This window comes from Triticum aestivum, chromosome 2D, assembly GCF_018294505.1.
Source record: "Triticum aestivum cultivar Chinese Spring chromosome 2D, IWGSC CS RefSeq v2.1, whole genome shotgun sequence".
Lineage (NCBI taxonomy): Eukaryota > Viridiplantae > Streptophyta > Magnoliopsida > Poales > Poaceae > Triticum > Triticum aestivum.
Genome location: NC_057799.1, coordinates 11,601,954 through 11,624,131, shown reverse-complemented (window position 1 = coordinate 11,624,131; position 22,178 = coordinate 11,601,954). Strand labels below are relative to the sequence as shown.

The following is a 22,178-nucleotide window of genomic DNA, read 5'->3' as shown; positions in this document are numbered from 1 at the left end:
GAGTTGGCAATGTTCCATGGTGAAGGCGAAGGAGGAGGTGGAGGCCATGGACCCAAAAGCATCTAAATGTTTGTCAACTAATTTGCGGAACATGATTACACTATACCTGGACATACATACATTTCTGAAGCAAAACAAAATAAATTCCTAACCATGGTAACCTGCTCAAACGCATACGCCATCTCGATCAGCCTTGGCTCGTACCCCTTCAGCCCGCCAAAGCTGAGACCAAACGGCACCCCCATCTCGCCATACCCAGCGGGCATAGTGATGCCTGGCATGCCGCCTATGGCAAGCAAGGGGGACGCAGCGCTGTTGGGTGTCACGATCGCGTCCAGCTCGTGCTCCCTCATCAGCTTCTCAAGCCCATCGGCTGACAACTTGTTCAACTTATTGATCGCCGCTCTCTCCCCGACGTTGATGCCGGTCGTGTTCTCGGCCACCAGGAAGATGATTTGCCCTATTTCATCCATCTTTTCCTGCCATGGATGTATATCTCGGAATTTCAGTTTCATGACTTTTAAGGAAACAAACATATAAACCATAACATAAACCGCGAGGAACAAAACAATTGAACTCTGAACAAAGCTGATCTCAACGGGGTGTGCATCGTTGAAAGCTATGATCTCTGTAAATTAAAATCCCGTCACTGCAATGGCTTATCGCTGGCGAACAGCATAGATTAATGACTTTCCCACGATAAAAAATGATTGTTTCGCTAGATAGGCACCGGCCATGGTGATGGGTGTCATGTGAGCGACTCCAATTGGCAAATTATACAAGCAGGCAAGCGCACATGCTGCAAGTCGCCCTACGCGTCTTGCCAATGGGTAATCCAAACGCAAGTGGTCAAAACAAGTTTAGTTGGACCCAGGCCCGGTCCTGATGGGGGGGCAGGAGGGGCGACCGCCCCGGGCCCCCAGAACAGAGGGGCCCCCAGGTACGTGCACTTATAATATAGATTAAGCCTGTTAGAGAAGAAAAATAATGCAATGTTGTATGTGTTGTCGTGTTGAACCTGGCCTGGTCAAAATAGCAATTGGATATAACTGAACGTCCAAGATTCCAGCCCTCATCACGCGCGTACGAGTCGCACGACGCTCGCAGATGGCACGGGACGGTATGATTTCTCGCCTGATTAGTCTGATTGCCTTCTGTTTTACCTAATCCCAGATCACGTAGCGACGCCATCGCCTTTGACAACCGCATGGACTTATCCCTAACCTTGACTCCATCACCTCTCGTCCTCGTAGCGCCTGCGGCCGCTAGGAACAGATCGAACAGCAACGAGGAGGCCACGGGAACGGCCAGTGGCAATCGGCAGTCTCCGCTGTCCACGCGGCCACACACGAATCCTGCAGAAAAGGTAGCCTACAAGCCTATGCCTTAGTGATTTCTACAAAGTTATAGATCATGACCGTGTTATCATTATTACAACAGGACATTGACGATCATCGACTGATTGGGCACTGTTAAGTGACATATTATTGGGCTTTATGCACTTGTAATTTGTGAGCGCTCGACTTTACAATCGGTAAGATTTTATTAATTGATTTAGTATTTTTGTAGGTTTCAGCTAGTTTTGAATTACCAATTATTTCTTTAAATTTCAGCACCTCATGTCACCTAGTAAAAGGCATGCATCCAGCAACTACAATTACTAGATGAGATTGATAATGATGCATCGCAGAATGTTGTAAGAAATTTCTAAGATATGCATATGTAATTTGATATGAGTATTGCCTTTCAGTGCACATGAAATAATGTTTGGTACATCTCATATATAGACATATTGATTATTATGTCCCTGTTGATACTAGAGGGCCCCAAGTTCTAGATTCGCCCCGGGCCCCCGAAAACTCAGGACCGCCCCTGGTTGGACCAACGGAACCGGCAAATACCCTGATTCCTTCTAAGGGCATTGCCAATAGTTGTCAAGGATGTAAGTGGTCGAACCAGTCCACTAGAGTTCAAGTCCTAGACTTGACACTCATGCACACATTTTCCTGTATTTATTTCAAACTTTCTCACAATGTTGATTCTTTGGCGTCCTACTTCTCCGGCAGATGCGCACATGTGAAATCAATGGTGAAGTGCAGTGTAGGTCCCTGAACTATTTTATAGGTGTCACGTAGATCTTCAAACTATGAAAATCATCATCCAGATCCTTAAACTGCAATAAGTGTGTCGTTCAGGTCCCAATCAGTCTAACACTAGAATAGTCCAAGGACTTATATTTTACCTAGCATGACACACTTATTGCACTTTGAGAACCTGGATGACGATTTTCATAGTTCAAGGGCATATGTGGCACTCCTGAAATAGTTCATGGACCTACAATGCACTTAATTCCAAAATCAACGTGTCAGGTAGCCGACGAAAGTATGGATCTCGGGAAGTCAATGGAGCGATGATGATTGGGTCACGGGGCTAGCCGTCGGGCTAGGAGGGGAAAATTTCAGGTGCTCCCATCCTTGAGGTGCTCCCCGTGCTCTCCAACTTCAAAACATTAATTTTAAATGTTTCAAGAACACTACTAGGAGAAAGCTTATAGATAGAACCTTAGCAGTAGCACCGGGTTGTGGCGCGGTGCTACTCCTACTTACACTACTGGAATCAGCTACTTTGCCGTCTGCCATGACAGACGGCAAAGGCAAGGATGGCGGACGGCAAAGGCCTTTGCCGTCTGCCGCGGACGGCAAAAGGCTCCGGCAAAGTAGGCTTCGGTAAAGAGCTTCTTTGCTGTCTGCTTTTTGAAGCGGACGGCAAAGGGGCCTTTGCCATCAGCGGCTGACGACAAAGAAAGCCGACGGCAATAAATGCGCTGTTAGTCCGTTAGGCGGGTAACGACAGCCTTTGCCGTCCGCCGCTGATGGCAAAGAGCATCCGGCCTTTGCCGTCCGTCGAATGACGTCAGCTGGACGTCACTGCGGGACAAGCCTTTGCCGTCTGCTGCTGTAGGCAAATGTGGGCATTCTTTGCCGTCCGCCGCTGTAGGCAAACTGACCAAATGGGTCAGCTCCCAGGGAGCACAGGTGGCCGCCGCGTGGCTTCTTTGCCGTCCGCGGCAAACGGCAAAGGAGCCTTTGCCATCAGTGGCTGACGGCAAAGGTGCCTCTTTTTTTTCTGTTTTTTTTAATCCAACAATTTTCACTGCAAATATATGACATATATATATATATATATATATATATATATATATATATATATATATATATATTTCACAGGGCTATTTAACAACAAACATATGACATATGCAGCACATAAGTTTCATCGTGCATACATATATAGTTCCATCCATTCATACATAGCAAGTTGCACATACACATTGTTCCATCCATACATATTACAATGCAAAGTTTCATCAAGATAGCAAGTTCCATCATAGCAAGCTAGAATAATACTAGAGGAGAATGAAAGAAAAAACAAGCACTCCATCATAGCAAGCTAGCTTCCGTGAAGTGAATGAAATCTGCAAAATGGCAAATAAGAAAGTTAGAAAAAGGTGACTAGAAGAAGAAGTATATGCCATTTATGAGCTAACTTAGGTGAAATGGATCATTTATGAGCTAACTTAGTTGAAATGGATCGTTTATGAGCTAACCTAGGTGAAATAGATCGTTTATGAGCTAACCTAGGTAAGATGGGTCATTTTGGAGCTAACCTAGGTGAAATGGATCGTTTTTGAGCTAAGTTAGGTGAAATGGATCGTTTATGAGCTAACCTAGGTGAGATAGATCGTTTATGAGCTAACTTAGGTAAAATGCATCATTTTAGAGCTAACCTAGGTGTGATGGGTCATTTTGGAGCTAAACTAGGTAAAATGGATCGTTTGTGAGCTAACCTAGGTGAAATGGATCGTTTATGAGCTAATCTAGGTAAAATGGGTCATTTTAGAGCTAACTTGGGTAAAATGCATCATTTTGGAGCTAACCTAGGTAAGATGGGTCATTTTGGAGCTAACCTAGGTAAAATGGGTCATTTTAGAGCTAACATAGGTAAAATGGATCATTTTGAAGCTAGTCTAGGTAAAATGGGTCATTTTAGAGCTAACTTGGGTAAAATGGATCATTTATGAGCTAACTAAGGTAAAATGGGTCATTTTAGAGCTAACTTAGGCAAAATGGATTGTTTATGAGCTAACTAAGCTAATTATGCCATTTTTGACATAAGTAAGCTAAGTACATGTCATTATTGAGCAAACCTAGTTAACTAAGCATATTAGAGCTAACTTAGGTCATTTTGGAGGAAACAAAGCTAAGTATAGATCGTTTTAGAGCTAACTTAGGTAAAATAGATGGTTTTGGAGGTCAGTAAGCTTATTAAGTCATTTTGGAGGAAAAGAAGCTAACTGTAGGTCATTGTGGTAAGCATATTGGAGGAAATAAGGCTAAGTCTAGGTCTTTATGCATTTGTTAAGCAAAACACTAGAGAAACTTACTATGATCATGGAGGTGTAGGAGCGGGCTGGCTCGTGCCGGTAGCTGGAGAAGGATCGTGCGATGCTTGTCTGGAGTTACGCTGCACCAAAGATCATTTCCAATGTCTCGTTAGCATGATGACACTCAAATGTTAAGACTAGCAAGTAATGTCCATTCAAATTAAACTCACCGTGGTCCCAGGAGCAATCACTGGCATCGGCGGAGCGGTCTGACCGGTCTTCTCGCACACAGACTGCACATTTGGTTTTGACGACTCAGTCATACTAGTTAGTAATGAGACAAACACTAAATGAATGTTTTGGCTAATCTGCAAAAAAAACTTACCACAAGGAGCTCGTACATGGCCCTTGCCTGCATGTCATTCCGTGCCCTCTCCTGCTCCAACATCTTTGTCGTCCTCTCCTCCAACTCCCGCTGCCCCCGCCAGAAGTTTCTCCATTCTATCTCCCTCACTCTGTATAGCAGCCTGCAACACCACTCCTCGTTACCATTTGTAATCATTGATGGAGAAAGATAGCTGAGTATGTATAACTAACCTTGATGGCGAGTTGGACTGGCCGTTCACGAGGCCTTATCTCAGGCGCGGAGCTCGACTGGCGCGCCTTGATCTCCGGGAGAGTGCTAGGACAAGGATAAGTCCATCTCCAATGGCTATGGAGCCATGGGACCTCCCGCCACCAGATATCATCACCAGCTCTGGATCAATGGGACCCTGGCTCGGGTTAAAGTCCTCCCCTTTCCTCGCCTTCCCCTCATCTCTATATTTCACGAGCTTGTCGTGGGAGGAGATGTTGGTGAAGTTGTTTGCATCATCGAGGTCAGACGGAGAGAATGCTTTGACTTTCTTGAAAGAGGCAGTGTGGGCCATGGCATACAGGTCGTACACCTCTGGCACCTTATCCGCCTTATTGTAGCGTGCCTGAAAAAGAGAAACAAAGTAAATTAGTAATTAAAGGGCTCAAGCTAGCATGATAAATGAATTGCATGAATCATGAAGCAAACCACATACCCAGTTCCGCCCGAACTGATATAAGTTGGAGCTGCCTTAATGGTGTGGCACACCTTCCATTTGGGCACGTTTGTCCTTGGCCGCGTTGTGGACGGCTAGCCATTCTTTTGAGCATCACTCATTGACCAACACCTCCCAACAATCCATCCGATCCGCACACCATCTCAGAGGCGCCTAAGTTAGCAAATAGAAACTTGAGCGCTACGGCTATGAATTACTAAATGAAGGAAGTAAGTACAAGGCCTTAAGAATTACCTTCATGTACTTCTCCTTACTCAGGAACTTATAGCGGCACGCCGGCTTGGGCTTCTTGATACCACGCAAGGCGTAGTAGTCTCCAACAGCCTGCACCCGAGCCTCGTGCCGTAAGTTCTGTAGTAGGCGCTTGCAGACGTTCTCGATAACATTTGCCGCCTCCTCCGTATCCCTCCTCACACCTGTAGAATGTCTGCAATCAAATGAGACAATATTGATTAGTACAATTAATAACTAGCTAGTTGAAGATTTTGAATGTGTAAAGGAGAAATTACCCAGAACTTTCTGAAATTTCCCCGGATAGTTGGGCCCTGGAATTATCAACGTCAGGAAAATGTTCTTTCTTTGCATAATCTGTCCGGGGGGGGGGGGGGGAGATTGAGTGGAAAGACAAATATGGGCCAACAACTGTATTGGGCTGCCGTCAGACCAAACACACTGAACCCATCCGTGCTGATGCCGACTCGAGGATGCCTCTGATCTGCCGCTTTGTCAGCATGTAATTCATCAAACTTTTTCCACGAAACATCATCCGATGTGTGTACGATCATCAGATTCCCATCTGCATCTAGTTCGGTTCTTTTGCCCGTTTTGTGCCATGTCATCTGTCTAGCCGTCTCTTCGACCATGAAAAGACGTTGAAGTCATGGTACGATTGGCACATACCGAATAACACTAACGGGGATTTTGGTCTGTGTCTTCTCACCCATACCGTTGTCTACCACAACATACCTGGAAGACTTGCAAATGGGACAATAGTTCAAGTCCGCATAGTCAAGCCTAAATAACACACATCCTTTCTCACAGGCATGTATCTTCTCTAAGGGAATCTTCAGTGCACGGAGGATTTTGTCCGACTGGTACAAGTTTGCAGGCATTACATGGCCTTTGGGTAGAAAGCGTCCAAATACTGGCATCATTGCGTCGTAGCATTCTCTGCCCAAGTTGAACTGAGCCTTCAGAGCCATTACTTGTGAGATGGCATCCAACTGACAAAGCTCAGTGTGCTCGTGGAGCAGACGTTTTGAAGACTCCAACATTTCATTGAAGGCCTTTGCAGATTCCTCCATCTCCTCGTCCGAATCCCGAGCATCATCGAAGTCTTGCACCATGTTTTCCATCCCGGTACCATGCTCGTCGGTGTGACGACAATCCACCTCAGCTCGGTCACGTTGGGCAGACTCACCATGATATGTCCACACCGTATAATCGGGCGTAAAACCACTCTTCTGCAGGTGTTTGCCCATTTCAGCTTTTGTCCTCTTTTCCCAATTGCCGCACCGTAAACAGGGGCACCAGGTTTTCCTCTGGCCATTTGCAAATGCGGCTTGCACAAACCCCTTGGTTTTTGTGAACCATTCAGTGCTCCATTTGTTCTGACCAGTGTGACCGGTGTACATCCACGCACGATCACTCATCTTGACTTTCAGAGCTACTGGACACACAACAAATATATATATATATATATATATATATATATAAATTCACCATGTATATATTCATCAGTTGATCTACTTTGTCAATTTTATTACGTCCATGCAACCTACACTCTAATAGGTAATGATAGGTCCTAATCCCACCCGAGTATGTGTAGATTGGGTTCATTTTCCCATGCTATGCTCCGGATACGACGCAAAATTTCGGCAGCACCTCCCCGCTGTTCTCCTGATACACGTCTCTGCAATAAACAGAGAGGATGTGTACCCGGAGAACAACAGGGGAGGCACTGACGAAATTTATGCGTCGGATCCGGAGCAAAGCATATGGGAAAACAAACCCAATCTACACATACTCGGGCTGTCCATGGATAGCGTTGGACAATTCGAAAGAATCACGGTTATAAATATGCAAATGCATGCATATTTATAACTATAACGCTTTCGAACATGAGACACATATTGGTTACGCATACTGATGATTCAAGACAGATATATAGCTAGCTATCAAGTTTCATCGACACGAACACCGGAACAGAGCAAATAATTAAGGGGGGAGGAGGACATGTCATTTGTGCTCACCCACGAACGAAGGGGCAGAGCTCGTCAAACGCACGGGGAGGTCGTCGAACACCAAACCTCGCAGCGATGAAACAACTGCACATTTAAATCTACCCGATCAACACAATTATATATGATGTTTTTCATAACAATCGAAAAATATATGACCTAACTCATAATTCACAAATATATGACCCCGTCGGCCTCTGGTGTCGTGGGTGTCGTGTCGGGATCGGGGTGTCGGGGTGGTCGGGGTCGGGGTCGGGGTGTGGTGTCAGGGTGTCGGGGGTCGGGGGTCGGGGTGTCGTGCCGGGGTGTCGGGGTGGCGTGTCGGGGTCGGGGTGTCAGGGTGTCGGGGTCGGGGTGTCAGGGTGTCGGGGTGTCGGGGTCGGGGTGTCTTTTCTTTCTTCTTCTCCCTCCACCTCTTCCTCCCTCCTCCTCCTCCTCCTTCTACTCTTCTTATTCTTCTAAACTAAAACTAAAACTAATCTAAAATAAACTAAACTAAAAATAAAACTAAAACTAAACTGAAACTAAAACTAAAGTAAAACTATAACTAAAACAGAAACTAAATTAACTAAAAGTAACTAAAAGAGACTAAACTAAAACAAACTAAACTAAAAAAGGGGGGATCACTCACCTGTGCAGGGGATCGCCGGTGGAGGGGGAGGCGGCGGCCCGGTGGAGGGGGAGGTCGCGGCGGGTGGGGGCAGCGGCCGCTCGGTGGAGGGGAGTCCGCGGCGGGTGGGGGCTGCGGCGGCCTGGTGGAGGGGGAGGCCGCGGCGGGAGGGGGCGGGGACGGCCACGCAGGGGAGGGGAGGGGGCGGCTGGCCGGCGTGGAAGGGGCGCCGCATGGGAGGGGTGCGGGGCGACGGGGCGAGGGGGCGGCGGCGGGTGGTGGGGCGACGGGGCAAGGGGGGCGGCGGGTGGTCGGGGCGACGGGGCGAGAGGCGGTGGGTGGGCGGGTGGCGGCGACGGGTGGTGGGGGTGGCGGCGGGTGGCTGGTGGCGGGGGCGGCGACGGGTGGCGGTGGTCGTCGGGGTGGGGAGGACAGAAAGAGAGAGAGAGGGAGGGAGCGGGGCGGGGACGGCCGTTAGTTAGGTTATCTCTTTGCCGTCCGCTTTTTTGCTCTTTGCCGTCTGCTAGCAAATAGGGAGGCCGTTAGTTTTTTTCTAAGCAGCTCGTTAGTGAGGCCCACCTCTCTCTTTGCCGTCCGCCGGCTGACTGTAAAGATTCTTTGCCGTCCGCTAGCAGCCAGTTCTTTGCCATCAGCCAGTTCTTTGCCGTCCGTTTTTTACAAACTGACAGCAAAGACCTTCTTTGCCGTCCGCCAGCAGACGGCAAAGAATAGGCAGACGGCAAATAAGCAAATTCCAGTAGTGTTAGCAGTAACGCGTGGCATGCACCAGCGCTACAAGTAGGACGGTAGCAGTAGCGCCGGGCTAGACATAGGGGCAGCGTTGGTCCCTGGCCAGCTCTATTGCTAAGGCAGTTAGCAGCAGCGCAGGCTGCCCTATGAGCGCTGCTACTGCGGCCAGCCCGGACCCAGCTCCCCGGCCCAACTTAGCAGCAGCGTGCGTCACTGAAGTATTTAAAAAATATTGGACAAGTATTTGAAAAATGTTAATCAAGCATTTGAAAATGTTAAATTTGTATATAAAAAATGTGAACAGTTATTAAAAATGATAATTTTTTTGATCATGTATATTTTTTTAATCAAGCCTTTAAAAAAACATTGAACAAATGTTCGAAAAATGTTAATCAAGCGTCTGGCAAAGGGTAAATGTTTATAGAAATAATGTTGACCATTCAAAAAATATTAATCTTGTATTTAAAAAATGTTAATCAAGCATTTAAAAGATGGTTAAAAAATTGTATATAAAAATGTTGACTATGTATTAAAAAACCCGAGATTTGTATTAGAAAAATGTTAAACATGTATTATAGAAATGTTGTTGACATATACAAAAAATTAAGAATGGAAAAAATAAACAAGGAAAAATAAAAAAATTGGAAAAGCTATAAAAACCAAAGAATAAAAGAACAAAAATGAGAAAGAAAAGAAAAACCACAAAAAACAAAGTGAAACCAAAAATAAAGACGAATTATAATGACAAGAAAAGAAAACCGGAGAAAAATAAGAAAACCAAACAAAGAATGAAAGAAACAAAAAAGAAGGAAAAAAGAGGAACAACCTCCAATCTTTTACCTCAACTAGTGGGCCCGTCCAATTAGTCAAAAAGCTTCAGCGAGAGAAACCATCGATCTCGCTGAATGGGAGATATAGCGCTGCAAAAACTTGATCAAAACAAGCATAATTTTATAGCGGATGGGAAGTCGACGAGCTTAGGCCCAAAGGACTAGCGCCCAGACGAACTGGCCGTCAGCAGCCAAGCCTCTATCACATACGAACGCCGAAAACTCACGGAACCGCACCAGTCGATGCCGACCGGTGATCACTGTAGCACCATCGCACCACCCCCAGAACTTCCACAGCAAAGCCAGAGCCCACTCGCTGCCACGAGAAAGAAGTCACTAGTAGAAAATGGGCCATTTATCCCGGTTCATGAGGCCTATTTGTCCCGGTTGCCGAACCGGGACTAAAGGATCGGTACTAAAGCCCAATACCTTTAATCCCGGTTCGTCCAGGAACCGGGACAGATGGGGCTCCACTTGTCCGCTGCGGCTTGCCCAGGCAGGAGGGCCTTTTGTCCCGGTTGGTGCCACCAACCGGGACCAAAAGGCTTCAACGCGTCAGCAGTTCATGGGCTGAGATTTTTTCCTTAGGGGGGGGGGGGGGGGGGTCATGAACATATACACAGAGAGAAGTGATCGACCTCTCCTTCTCCTATTGATTGGTCGAACAATTAGTTTTCGTATATCTATCCGACGCTACTGGCTACACATATATATACACACACACAATATAAGATCTCTTACAAAATCCTCTAATATCTGAACTCAACTTCCACATGGTATTCTCCATGTTTGTCGATGACGTGGTCAAGAAAGAATCCCGTCAATTCCTCTTGAATTGCTCGTATGCGATCTTGTGGTAGAAGTTCATCCCGCATCTGAAATATCTAATTTAAAGAAGGGGTCAATACATATATATGAATGAAACTCAACACAAATGATGGTAATAAAATAAAATTGTGAATATTATTGCTTACGCACTTCATATAATTGTTTAGAGTAGCCCCGCTCACAGGTGGTGTGGGGATGAACTCGCAAATGTAGTATCCACAGAAATCATTCCCGGGTTCCTGCCACAATCACTTTACGAGAAATAGAGGTCAATCAAACTGACAAGCAAGCATGCTAAATGGTATTGATGAAACTAGCTAGAATCAATGAGAGATGCACGGAACTAGCTAGTAGCTAGTACTCCCTCCGTTCGGTAATAGATGACTCCAGGGGGAGGAATCGTGAACAAATCAATTTTACAATAAGACCCTTCCGAAATTTGAAATCATTACAATCCAGTATCCAGTTCTCCGTCCGCTCGTCGCTCCGTCCGCTCGTCGTGATCCACCGCGGGGAACCTCCGTCCACCGGCCAGAACCTCGATCTCCCGCCGGCCAAAACCTCGAGCTCCATCCCCAGCACTAGGGCCCCGTCGCCGGCGTCAGGTCCTCGAGCTCCCGCACCCAGCACCTCGAGCTCCCCACCTCCGAGTACCTCCAGCTCCATCGCCGGCAGCAAGACAGCGCCGGCGACTCCAGCACATCGAGCTCCGTCTCCGCCGCAGCCAGGCTCAGGCGCCGGGCCTCCATCTTCCGCCGCTGCCAGGCTCAGGCGCCGCGGCTCCATCTTCCCCTCCTCCTTGCTGTAGCGTGGGCAGGCGTCCCTGCATTTCCACGGCCAGGTTCGTGGCCACAGGGGTCATCCCCACTTGCACTTGCACTTGCCGATGGAATGGAACCCAAGTGGTACTGCTGATCACTGTGATTACCAATTACGAAAAGGGAAATCCCATTCCCAATCCAGTTAAGATCACCCAGCTGTTGTAAGTGTTCATTGGCGCTCCAGTTAAGATCCTAATCCGACATACTGAAGGACCCGGCTGTAGGATCAAAGACAGCAAACTGAAGAGTTTGCACACCATAGCTGTGATAAACCAACGAGGGCCATTTTACAGTGTTTACTGCAAAATCAATTTGATAAGAAACATGGTACACGAATTAATTACCATGATCTCTACAGAACTAACACTGACATCTTAAGTCAATTCTTCTAAGGTCAGCCAGGAAACTCCAGTAACACAGAGTGATCTATCTTTGTTTCTTCCTTGGCTGGCTTGCTGGCTTGCATGCTTTGACTTGACAAATCAAAATCTAGGAGGAAATAGAGAGGAGGTGGAGACTTTTGTTTTGCTGAGTTCACACCCAAGCAGGTTTCTGAATTCTGATAGCAATGCAAGAAAGCTAGAATGCTGAAATTTACCTTTCTTCTTCTGCAATTTACAATGGCAAGATTCATATCACACACTGAACTGGCATTTCTACAGATGATTATATTAGGTCTGCCTATACAATGTGTATATTTACCTGACCAACATACAAGGTCTTAGTTGTGCTAAGAACAAAGATCCACTTTGCATCCCTCGGACCGAAGGACGTGTCAAACTGAGGCCCACAATAAAGCCAGCCAACGAGATAGAGAGATTGAGATTTTGCATTTCTATGGCTGATGAGAATTGGCTGAGAACTCTCTGGCCACATTTCCGGGAATTAGATGACATAGTTTATATGGATGAGAAATGGTTCAATCTGACACAGGAGGAGGACGGCTACTTGCTGCTTCCCGAAAAACCTGATCCCTTACGCACCTTGCATCATAAGGATAGCATTGCGAAGGTGATGTTTCTTGCGGCCGTGGCTAAACCAAGATATGGCAATCTTAGTGTCGTCACGTTTAATGGAAAGATAGGCATTTGGGCCTTTGTCACAGAGTCTCCGGCTCAAAGAAGGAGTGAAAATAGAGAAAGAGGGACACTTGAACTCAAATCATTGGAAGTTACAAGAGATGTAATGAGGGTCTATATGTGTCAGAAACTGATTCCAGCTATCCATGACCTGTGGCCCGATGAAGATGAAGAACAGACAATCTTTATCGAGCAAGATAATGCTACACCGCATCTTAAGCCTAGTGACGAGGTTTTTCGACGGGCCGTAGAACAGACCGGTCTGGATATCAAGTTGATCCAGCAACCTCCAAATAGCCCCGACCTGAATATTCTTGATCTCTGCTTCTTCAGGTCTCTCCAGTCGCATACCGATTGTAGAGCACCTCACAGCATAAGGGAATTGATAAAAGGCGCGGAGGAAGAATATCGAAATTATGATGTCAACACGTTAGCTCGAAGCTTCGTGACACTGCAATCATGCATGAGCGAGATTATGAGAGAAAAAGGAGGGATATGCTACAAGATTCCTCACATGCAAAAAGAGCGCCGGCAGCAAGAAGGAAGGCTTCCTATCCCTCTCTCTATAAACGTTGAGCTAGTTGAGCAAACCTTAGCACTTATAGCAGCAGCAGACCTCGAGGCAGCAGCAGCAGCACCTTTGAAGCAGAGAAAGAGAAAGAGGAGCAGCATCACCCTCTGAGCAGAGAAAGGGAAAGAAGACCAGCAACATCCTCCAAGAAGCGGTACCCTACAAGCAGCAGCAGCAGCACCACCACCTTCGAAGCAGATAAAGAGAAAGAAGAGCAACAGCACCCTCCAAGCAAAGAAAGGGAAAGAAGCAGATAAAGGGAAAGAAGAGCAGCAGCATCCTCCAAGCAGCAGTACCCTCCAAGCGGCACCACCTTCGAAGCAGAGAAAGAGAAAGAAGAGAAATTCCGTGCGTCCCTGCAAAGGTTGTGTTCAGAAGGATAATGGAAGCAGTTGGCAGGCCAATAATAATAAATGAAGAAACTAACTGACCTGATAAGCTTGAATGCTGTCCAAAACTTGCAATGAAACCAAATCTTTGTTCATCTTTTGCTGGGTCTGAGGCATCTTTGCAAGATGGACCTGATAAGCATCCTCTGTTTCTTCTGTTTGCAAGATGGACAAGTACCAAATCTTTGCAAGATGGACCTAATAACCAAGAACAAAGATGGACACGTACCAAATCTAGTAGCTTCAGTGTACACACAAGTGGAGAACAAAAAACTCTAATGTGTGATGAAAACAAATAAGTAATCCTGGGATAGACAGTAATTTTCTCCAATGCTTCTTGTCCAGTTATCCTGCTATACTACTGTGTTATACGCATCTCAAGTCTGATTGAAATGCACATTATAATGATGTTTCTGTAGCTTCTTTAGCAAGATCACTGAATACAGTTTCTTGGGGGTCCTAGTATTGTTTATCATGTTTATCACTGCAAGTTCAAGATCCAATAACTAAGAGCAAGTCTAAGATCATTTGGTCTCTGAACATTTGGTCACAGAAATTTGATCTTGACAGAACAACAACTTGACAGATCAAAACCTGACATAAACAACTGCTCTTGTGTTGAAACAAACTGAATCTAATGTTATCTGTGATATACTCCCTGAACCTGAACGCGTTGAAACAAACTGAACTTAATGTTATCTGTGATATACTCCCGGAACCTGAACGCGTTGAAACAAACTGAGACAACCAAGAACCTGAATCTGATAGCTGCTCCCAGAACTCCCTCAGCTCATCCTTGGTCAGCACCTGAGCAACGATCCCCCTTCGCTGTGTAAGGGCGTCGACCATCTGCGCCGCGAATTCCTCCGATCCAACCATCCCTTGAACACAAACTTGGGAGGATCATTTCAGAATCATGGCAGTAGTTCTGTTGCACACTGGCCAAAAGTTCAGACTTTCTTTTTCCTTATAATGAAGCTGACGCTTCAGAGAAATGGATGAGCGAGCGAGCTTACCAATGCACTTGCTGAAGCGCGAGCGGAGGAGCAGGCCGTCGACGGCGAGGCGGTCAAACCGCTTCTCTACCTCGGGCCAGCTGCCCTGCGTGACCACGCTCTGGTCGAGGAACTGGAGGCCCCTGAGCGCGCGCGGCACCAGTCATGCTCCGTTCCTGCCGGCGCTGGCTCACCGGCGCGTTGTCGCCGCCCCGCTTGGCCGACGCGATGCGCCTCAGCTCGGAAGGATCTGCGGCCGCGCGCCTGGAGAGCGACGGCACGGCGGTCCACGGACTGGGCAGGGAGCCGGGGCCGGCGACCTGTGCCTCCCCTATCTGCCAAGGCGCACCGACCGGCGCCTGCTGCGGGCCTGGCCGGGAGGCCTCGCCCTGCAGGATGGGCCCTTGTCCTGTGGGCGGCGCCGGCCGTGGCTGCTTGCTACGTCTTGAGCTTGCGTTGGTTTTCCTTAAAAAGGAAAGAGTTATGCAGCAATAGTAGCGTAAATATTTTTCTCAGTTTTTAAGAACCAAGTTATCAATAGGAGGCTCCTTAAAAGTCCCACGCACCTACACAAACAAACAAAGAACTCGCAACCAACGCAATAAAAGGATTGTCAATCCCTTCACGGCCACTTGCGAAAGTGAGATCTGATAGAGATAATATGATAAGATAAATATATTTTTGGTATTTTATAATATAGATTGGAAAAGTAAAGATGCGAATAAAAGTAAATAGCAAACTTATATGATAAAAGATAGACTCGGGGGCCATATGTTTCACTAGTGGCTTCTCTCAAGATAGCATAAGTATTACGGTGGGTGAACAAATTACTGTCGAGCAATTGATAGAAAAGCGAATAATTATGAGATTATCTAGGCATGATCATGTATATAGGCATCACGTCCGTGGCAAGTAGATCGAAACGATTCTGCATCTACTACTATTACTCCACACATCGACCGCTATCCAGCATGCATCTAGAGTATTAAGTTCATAAGAATAAAGGAACGCATTAAGAAAGATGACATGATGTAGAGGGATAAACTCATGCAATATGATATAAACCCCATCTTTTTATCCTCGATGGCAACAATACAATACGTGCCTTGCTGCCCCTGCTGTCACTAGGAAAGGACACCGCAAGATTGAACCCAAAGCTAAGCACTTCTCCCATTGCAAAAAGATCAATCTAGTCGGCCAAACCAAACTGATAATCCAAAGAGACTTGCAAAGATAACTTAATCACACATAAAAGAATTCAGAGGAGATTCAAATATTTCTCATAGATAAACTTGATCATAAACCCACAATTCATCAGATCTCGACAAACACACCGCAAAAAGAGTTACATCGAATAGATCTCCAAGAAGATCGAGGAGAACTTTGTATTGAGATTCAAATAGAGAGAAGAAGCCATCTAGCTAATAACTATGGACCCGAAGGTCTGTGGTAAACTACTCACAACTCATTGGAGGGGCTATAGTGTTGATGTAGAAGCCCTCCGTGGTTGATTCCCCCTCCGGCGGAGCGCCAACGAAGGCTCCAAGATGGGATCTCGCGGATACAGAAGGTTACGGTGGTGAAAATAGTTTTTCGTGGTCGCCTCTGATGTTTTCGGGGTACGTGGGTATATATAGAGGAAGAAGTAGGTCGGTGGACGCCCGAGGGGCCCACGAGACAGGGGGGCGCGCCCACCAGGGAAGGGCACGCCCTCCACCCTCATGGCCTCCTCGATTGCTTCTTTACGTGCACTCCAAGTCCTCTGGATCACGTTCGTTCCAAAAATCACGCTCCCGAAGGTTTCATTCCGTTTGGACTCCGTTTGATATTCCTTTTCTTCGAAATACTGAAATAGGCAAAAAAAACAGCAATACGGGCTGGGCCTCCGGTTAGTAGGTTAGTCCCAAAAATGATATAAAAGTATAAAGTAAAGCCCATAAACATCCAAAACAGGTAATATAATAGCATGGAACAATCAAAAATTATAGATACGTTGGAGACGTATCAAGCATCCCCAAGCTTAATTCCTGCTCGTCCTCGAGTAGGTAAATGATAAAAACAGAATTTTTGATGTGGAATGCTACCTAGCATAATTCTCAATGTAATTTTATTTATTGTGGCATGAATGTTCAGATCCAAATGATTCAAAATAAAAGTTCATATTGACATAAGAAATAGTAATACTTCAAGCATACTAATCAAAGTAATCATGTCTTCTCAAAATAGCATGGCTAAAGAAAGTTATCCCTACAAAATCATATAGTCTGGCTATGCTCTATCTTCATCACACAAAGTATTTTATCATGCACAACCCCGATGACAAGCCAAGCAATTGTTTCATACTTTAGTAATCTCAAACTTTTTCAATCTTTCACGCAATACATGAGCATGAGCCATGGACATAGCACTTTATGTGGAATAGAATGGTGGTTGTGGAGAAGACAAAAAAGAAGATATTCTCACATCAACTAGGCGTATCAACGGGCTATGGAGATGCCCATTAATAGATATCAATGTGAGTGAGTAGGGATTTCCATGCAACGGATGCACTAGAGCTATAAATGTATGAAAGCCCAAAAGAAACTAAGTGGGTGTGCATCTAACTCGCTTGCTCACGAAGACCTAGGGCATTTTGAGGAAGCCCATCATTGGAATATACAAGCCAAGTTCTATAATGAAAATTCCCACTAGTATATGAAAGTGATAACATAGGAGACTCTCTATCATGAAGATCATGGTGCTACTTTGAAGCACAAGTGTGGTAAAAAGGATAGTAGCATTGTCCCTTCTCTCTTTTCTCTCATTTTTTATTTGGCCTTTCTCTTTTTTTTTGGCCTTTCTCTTTTTTTTTAAGTCCGAAGTCTCATCCTGACTTGTGGGGGAATCATAGTCTCCATCATCCTTTCCTCACTGGGGCAATGCTCTAATAATGAAGATCATCACACTTTTATTTATTTACAACTCAATACTTAGAACAAGATATGACTTTATACGAATGCCTCCGGCGGTGTACCAGGATATGCAATGAATCAAGAGTGACATGTATGAAATTATGGAAGTGGCTTTGCCACAAATACGATGCCAACTACATGATCATGCAAAGAGCAATATGACAATGATGATACGTGTCATATAAACGGAACGGTGGAAAGTTGCATGGCAATATATCTCGGAATGGCTATGGAAATGCCATAAGGTAGGTATGGTGGCTGTTTTGAGGAAGGTATATGGTGGGTGTATGGTACCGGCGAAAGTTGCACGGCACAAGAGAGGTTAGCAATGGCGGAAGGGTGAGAGTGCGTATAATCCATGGACTCAACATTAGTCAAAAGAACTCATATACTTATTGCAAAAAATCTACAAGTCATCAAAAACAAAGTACTACGCGCATGCTCCTAGGGGGATAGATTGGTAGGAAAAGACCATCGCTCGTCCCCGACCGCCACTCATAAGGAAGACAATCAATAAATAAATTATGCTCCGACTTCATCACAAAGCGGTTCACCATACGTGCATGCTACGGGAATCACAAACTTCAACACAAGTATTCTTTAAATTCATAATTACCCAACTAGCATGACTCTAATATCACTACCTCCATATCTCAAAACAATTATCAAGCATCAAATTGATCATAGCATCCAATTCACTTTCTATGATAGTTTTTATTATACCCAACTTGGATGCCCATCATTCTAGGACCAATTTTATTTAACCATAGCAAATACCATGCTGTTCTAAAATACTCTCAAAATAATATAAGTGAAGCATGAGAGATCAACAATTTCTACAAAATTAAGCCACCACCGTGCTCTAAAAAATATAAGTGAAGCACTAGAGCAAAAACTATTTAGCTCAAAAGATATATGTGAAGCTCATAGAGTATTCTAATAAATTCTAATCATGTGGGTTTCTCCCAAAAGGTGTGTACAGCAAGGATGATTGTGGCAAACTAAAAAGCAAAGACTAATATCATACAAGACGCTCCAAGCAAAACACATATCATGTGATGAATAAAAATATAGCTCCAAGTAAAGTTACCGATAAACGAAGACGAAAGAGGGGATGCCTTCCGGGGCATCCCCAAGCTTAGGCTTTTGGCTATGCTTGAATATCTTGGGGTGCCATGGGCATCCCCAAGCTTAGGCTCTTGCCACACTCCTTATTCCATAGTCCATCAAATCTTTACCCAAAACTTGAAAACTTCACAACACAAAACTCAACAGAAATCTCGTAAGCTCCGTTAGCGAAAGAAAGCAAAACACCACTTCAAGGTACTGTAATGAACTCATTATTTATTTATATTGGTGTTAAACCTACTGTATTCCAACTTCTCTATGGTTTATAAACTATTTTACTAGCCATAGATGCATCAAAATAAGCAAACAACACACGGAAAACAGAATCTGTCAAAAACAGAACAGTCTGTAGTAATCTGTAACTAACGCAAACTTCTGGAACTCAAAAATTCTACCAAAATAGGACTACCTATATAATTTGTTTATTGATCTACTGCAATTGGAAGCAGTTTTTTATCACGTTCTGGTGATTTTAAACAATTGTTTTCGTGAACAGAAAGTTTCTGGAATTTTCAGCAAGATCAAATAGTTATCGTCCAAGAAAATCCTATAGGTTCTACTTGGCACAAACACTAATTAAAACATAAAAACAGATCTAAACAGAAGGTAGATGATTTATTACTAAATAGAAACAAAAAAAACACAAAGAAAATTGGGTTGCCTCCCAACTAGCGCTATCGTTTAACGCCCCTAGCTAGGCATAAAAAAAGGATAGATCTAAGTAGTGCCATCCTTGGCACTCAATTCATAAGTAGCTCGCATGATAATTCATAAGGTAATTTGAGTTTATTTCTTGGAAGGTGTTCCATGCCTTTCTTTAATGAAAATTGGAATCTAATATTCCCTTCCTTCATATCAATAATTGCACCAATCGTTCTAAGGAAAGGCCTACCAAGAATAATAGGACAAGAAAGATTGCAATCTATATCAAGAATGATAAAATCTACGGGCACCAAATTCATATTTGCAACAATAAAAACATCATCGATTCTTCCCATAGGCTTTTTAATGGTGGAATTCGCAAGGTGCAAATTTAAAGAGCAATCATCAAGATCGTGGAAACCTAGAATATCACATAAATTTTTCGGAATCGTGGAAACACTAGCACCCAAATCACACAAAGCATAACACTCATGATCTTTAATTCTAATCTTTATATTAGGTTCCCATTCATCATAAAGTTTTCTAGGTATAGAAACTTCCAAATTAAGTTTTTCATCATAAGTTTGCATCAAGGCATCAACAATATGTTTGGTAAAAGCTTTATTTTGGCTATAAGCATGAGGAGAATTCACAATGGATTGCAACAAGGAAATACAATCTTTTAAAGAACAATTATCATAATTAAACTCCTTGAAATCCAAGATAGTGGGTTCATCGTTATTTAAAGTCTTGATCTCTCCAATCCCACTTTTACCAAATTTAGCATCAAGATCTAAAAACTCCGAATCATTGGGACGCCTTTTAACTAAAGTTGACTGATCCCCAGTCCCATCATTATTAAGATTAATATTGCAAAACAAAGATCTAATAGGGGACACATCAATAACTTGAAGATCTTCATCATTATTTTCATGGGAACTAGAAGAACACGCTTTTACAAAGCAATCTTTCTTAGCACGCAATCTAGCGGTTCTTTCTTTGCACTCATCAATGGAAGTCCTCATAGCCTTGAGGGTCTCATTGATATCATGCTTAGGAGGAGTAGATCTAAGTTTCAAAGAATCAACATCAAGCGAAAGTCTATCAACGTTCCTAGCCAAATCATCAACTTTTAAGCAATTTTTCTTCAAGCAAGGCATTAAAATTCTTTTGAGAGATCATAAATTCTTTCACACTATTCTCAAAATCAGAGGGTATTTTATTAAAATTACCATAAGAATTATTGTAGGAATTTCCATATTATTAGAGGAATTACTAGGGAACGGTCTAGGATTAAAGTTTCCTCTATAAGCATTGTTACCAAAATTATTCCTACCAACAAAATTTACATCCATAGATTCGTTATTATTCTCAATCAAAGTAGACAAAGGCATATCATTGGTATCAATAGAAACACTCTTAGTAGCAAACAATTTCATAAGTTCATCCATCTTTCCACTCAAACATTAATTTCTTCTATAGCATGCACTTTTTTACTAGTAGATCTTTCGGTGTGCCATTGAGAATAATTAGCCATAATATTATCAAGGAGTTTAGTAGCTTCTCCTAAGGTGATTTCCATAAGCGTGCCTCCCGCGGCCGAATCTAAAAGATTTCTAGAAGCAATATTTAAGCCGGCATAAAATTTTTGTATGATCATCCATAAATTCAAACCATGAGTAGGGCAATTGCTAGTCATCAATTTCATTCTTTCCCAAGATTGGGCAACATGCTCATGATCAAATTGTTTAAAATTCATAATATCGTTCCTAAGAGAGATGATCTTAGCGGGAGGAAAATACTTAGAGATAAAAACATCTTTGCACTTATTCCATGAATCAATACTATTTTTAGGTAAAGACGAAAACCAAACTTTAGCGCGATCTCTAAGTGAAAACGGAAATAACTTCAATTTAACAATATCATTATCCGTATCTTTTTTCTTTTGCATCTCACACAAATCAACAAAGTTGTTTAGATGGGTAGCGGCATCTTCACTAGGAAGGCCAGAGAATTGATCTTTCATAACAAGATTCAGCAAAGCAGTATTGATTTCACAAGATTCAGCGTCATTAAGAGGAGCAATTGGAGTGCTAAGGAAATCATTATTATTGGTATTGGAAAAATCACACAATTTGGTATTATCTTGCGCCATGGCGACAAGCAATCCAACACACAAGCAAACAAAAGGCAAGCGAAAGAGAGAGGAGATTGGGAAAGAGAGGGCGAATAAAACAGCAAGGGTGAAGTGGGGGAGAGGAAAACGAGAGGCAAATGGCAAATAATGTAAATGCGAGGGAGATGAGTTTGTGATGGGTACTTGGTATGTCTTGACTTGAGCGAAGACCTCCCCGGCAACGGCGCCAGAAATCCTTCTTGCTACGTCTTGAGCTTGCGTTGGTTTTCCTTGAAGAGGAAAGGGTGATGCAGCAATAGTAGCATAAGTATTTCCCTCAGTTTTTGAGAACCAAGTGTGACGCCCGGATAATTAGGCTACAGTAATCCCACGTTAATGATGCCACGTCACCACGGTTACTGTTGTTAATCTCGTGTTAGTTCAAAATCGATTCGAAATTCAAACTTAAAATAAAGTCAAACGGTAAAGATTTTCAAATATTAAAACTAAAATGTTGGGGTGTTGCCAAATAATGCATAGGTAATTATTGTGGAGAAACCACACTTTTATAAAATGTTTAAAGGCTCTAAAGTAATTAAAACAGCAGCTATGACAATTAATTAAATGCCTTTTAAAAATAATAATAATGCAAACTATTTTAATTAGGTGTCAAACTTTTTGGGGCAGTAGAATAAATTATAGCATTAATTTAGGAGTTGTATTTATATTTTATAAAACAGAAATTAAAAGAATAAA

The 22,178-nt window shown here is 43.8% G+C and overlaps 1 long non-coding RNA gene across 1 annotated transcript; it reads right to left on the bottom strand.

The window, feature by feature from the left end:
• Window positions 1-10,993: 10,993 nt before the first annotated feature.
• LOC123051064 (uncharacterized) lies at window positions 10,994-15,011 on the bottom strand. Its single transcript, XR_006423935.1, has 3 exons — window positions 14,607-15,011; window positions 13,633-14,518; window positions 10,994-13,557 (listed from the first exon to the last, which is right to left on the bottom strand). It is a non-coding gene; the product is annotated as an uncharacterized lncRNA (long non-coding RNA).
• Window positions 15,012-22,178: the final 7,167 nt, after the last annotated feature.